This window comes from Curcuma longa, chromosome 11 (assembly GCF_044706935.1).
Source record: "Curcuma longa cultivar G26 ecotype Majalengka, Jawa Barat chromosome 11, ITB_CL_G26_1.1, whole genome shotgun sequence".
NCBI lineage: Eukaryota > Viridiplantae > Streptophyta > Magnoliopsida > Zingiberales > Zingiberaceae > Curcuma > Curcuma longa.
In genome coordinates this window covers 530,330-534,239 of record NC_133871.1, presented here as the reverse complement: position 1 = coordinate 534,239, position 3,910 = coordinate 530,330, and positions in this window count along the sequence as shown.

Genomic DNA, 3,910 nt, shown 5'->3' with positions numbered 1-3,910 from the left:
TTGATGTTAGTAGGTCATCACTTGATGATGACCCTTTTTCATTGGACTCTTTTGAGTTGTCTTCATTTGAACTTCCAATTTTGTCTTCAACAACCTTCAATACTAAGTGCCTTGTCATTGCTTCAATTTTCTCAACCTTTGATAAATATAATGAAGATGACTCATCCCATGTGTCATTGAGTTGCTTCTTCCCCTTTTTCTTTTATTTTGGTTTCTGGAGCTCTGGACAATATGCTTTATAGTGCTCATATTGCAATCAAAGCACACAATGTTAGACTTTTGAACTTGACTTTGCCCTACCTTCTTTCTTGGGATTTTTTGAGAAATTTTTGGATTGTCTTTTGTTTAATCTACTTCATTTTCTCATTATTTTCCTCATAACATTCGCCACTTTTAAGGATAACTAGTAGATGTGTGTGATTTATACATATATTTTCAGTATTATTTTGCATTTATTACCGATATTACATGAGCATATTTACATTAACCATTATCATTTTCATTCTTTTTTATCTTTTTGATTTGGAAGACTGCTCTTTTACATTTTATATTGACAAAGCATGAAGATCTCAATATTTGGATGCAATTGGAGTTTGGAGATGAAAAGCCTAGTTTCAGCATCATACACGGCCTATCTGTGGCCTTTATCACGGTCATGTATCATACTTGGAGACAAAGCGTGCATCGAAGCAACAACAAAGCATCTAGCACTAAACGTGACTTGTTTGTGTCACCTGACACTGTCGTGTTCAACATTGTGCATTGAACCGTGTCAATCATGGTGCTACACAGCCTAGCCATGTTCTGTTCTCCAACACGGTTGTGGTGCATGTGGTTGTTTTCCCCCTAATTAATTGGAATCGATTAAAGACCAAACAACCTTGGAAAGCTATAAAAGGGACAAGGAGCCAACAGCTAAAAGGCATCCAGGGGTTCATGACATAAAGCCTCATTGAGAGAGTCATCTTCGAGGAGTGGAGATTATTCAACTGCCACGGAGCACGTGGAGTTCTTTCAAAAACATCGAGATCACCTACAACCAAGTTCCTTCTAAACTTCATTCTTATTTCTAGTTGTAGAATGATACTTCTTAATATTTTTGTCTTGTAACTCCATCGATATTAAGTAGTCTCTCTAATTCTAGGATTAGGGAGTAACTTGATATTTTGTTTGACAAAATAATACATTGATCCTCTTTTCATTAATGATGCGTATGATTCTTGATCAGTTCTAGTTCCCTTTATTTCTTCTGTCTATATTGCTAGATTCAAGTTAGATAGTAAGCTCGTTGTCATAGACCAAGGAGCCATAATCAAAACATATAAACATATGATTAGATCCATAGAAAATAAAAGACGTACCTAACAGTGAACCCTAATCTTCGATCTATAGAATCAATTTGAGAGTTCTTCTCACGAAGTAATGGTAGCAATCTAGGGAATCACGGGGCTCTTGTGATAGGAGCCTCCTTAAGAAAGCTTTCCCAAGTATGGCTACCGTAAAAGTGATTCAAACTCTCTCATGGCTTTCATGATTATCATAAAATTTAAAGGGTCTATCATAATTCATGTTATGAGTTGCAATTGAGATAGACACATTATTTTCTTTATTTTCTTCTTCCCATAGACGTATTTGATCATCTTTGGACAAATCCCTTAAACATAATCCTATGTTGAAATAAAGAAATGCATTCGCCAATAATCATTATAGTGAAATAGAAGCCTTAGAATTGCCTTCTAAATTAGTTGTCACTGTTTTCATTCAATCTCGCTTGTTTCTCTCCCTACACACACCTTGTCTTGACTGTCTAGATAACCACCTTTGCAAATATTTTGATACTCAACAACATGGTCCCAGTGAAAGATATTTTTATTATTTGATGAAATCATGCACTTTCAATACACGTATATCAAGTTTTTAACATCATTATTGGGTACGTCTTTGTTGATATCTAATCTTATTTGTCATTTGATTAATTAGATTCTTTCTTTTCTCTTTATTGTAATTTTCCATTTTTCCTTTATAGGTGGATAGGTTTTTTAATGCGAAGATCTACGCTAACAATGTAAATAAAATTTGAATTTAGATTCAAAATGAAGCACAAGATCTACCTCCAGACCTCTAGGTAATGTAACGGAGAGAACATCTTGAGGCTCTTTTGTGATGTCAACTTTCACAAGAACTTGTGCATAATTGATCCTGCCGCGCTACCGTGTTATTTGATCCATGTATATCGATCGACCGAGTTGTGAAACCAGTTTGCTCAGTGCATGGATTGTCTAGCAGTTCAAAGGTAGGTTGGATATTTGTATCCATATCGACAGTCGCTGAAGTTCCTCTCGTTGAAAGAAAAACCCCTTGGCAATGATTTGAGGCACAAGGAGCATCCAAGCGCTATGTATGATCTCCCTCGTAGGACCTTATCACAGTCTTCTGCATTTTGGAATTTGAATAGCAACCACATTCTTATGGATTTGCACATCATATTTGACCTTCCATCTTTTTGTCTTGGCCTTGATGGTCAGTCATCCAAGGAAGTAACCGACGAATTGACCAACCAAGCAATCACCCGCTGCAGCTAAAATCGTGTCAACATCCTCGTTTTCAAGCGTAACCATACTAGGGATTTGTAAGAATTAGTGCAGGACATTCTCTTCATTTAATAATCTATTTGAAGAGAATAGATCAGTACATCACTTATGCTACCCTCTAGTGACGGGGTCACTTCAGTGTTTTTGGTTCTTTCCGGAAGTGATAGAACTGATGGTGGTGCCCCACCAACCCTCCCTGGCGCACCATTACTCTGAGCATGAGGTTGAGGAATGTTTGCCGTCCTCACTAGAGGAGCCACCGTAGCACTACTCCCTATCGCTCGCTGCCCTTTGTCTGCCGTTAGATTTGGAAAGTTGGTGGTTATGGTATGTCTATGCCCAATGAGCAAGCTTCCAAAGGAACGTTTGTCGTCCTTACTAGAGGAGTCGCCATAGCACTACTCCCTATTGCCCGCTGCCCTTTGGGATCGTTTCGGTGTAATGCGCATATTTATACGTTTCGCAAACATGCACAGTGGAAATAAACAAATAATTGAACTAATTATTATCACAACACACGCATGCATAATAGAAAATAACAGCATACAAGACATGACAGAAAATTAAAAATTTTCAAAATACTAAATTATTCTAAATGCATACCTCGCGGATGATGACGCTGAGCGGATTTGGCATCAATCGAGTGGTCCTCGTCGAAGTCCCACCTCTACTGGTGATCCACGCCAAGCTCTCATCTGGACGGCTTCGGAACCCACAAGTCGCATCATCGTCTTCGGTACTAGCCGATGATCGATAATGATCGAGTCGAGAGAAGCCTTGTTCCGGAAATCACGCAACAACGTTTGTCGCAATCGTTTCTGAGGCTTTCAAACTATCACCGAAAATCTTATTCCCGGTGTAGTTTTCGATGATCAACCTTTGACCACTGATTTAGGACAAATTGGTCTGAACTATTCTGATGTTGATAGAACGTTCTCCGGGAGCTTCGTAAGCTCCTGAAAATCGATGGATAGTTGTGTGACAACCAAGGATGGCCGAGATAGTTTGATAACCAATCAACTACCAAAACAAACAACAAAACCCGAATCTGGCAGTCTTACAAATCGTGGACCCAGGTAAACAGGCCCCGCAACTACACCAGTGGTGGTGGCTCTCGAAAGAAACAACCACCCGTAGACTATGTGCTCCAGCCGTGGTCCATGCTGGCTTCCAACAGGAAACCAGATTCCTATTCTCCTTCTCCTCCTCTCCCACGTGGATGAAGCTCGAACTTCTCTGGTGGTTAGCAAGCTCCGACCGACAGAAGCAAGATTCAGGCAAAATAGAGGTCGCGTGATCCTCTGCTCACTACCAAGGAC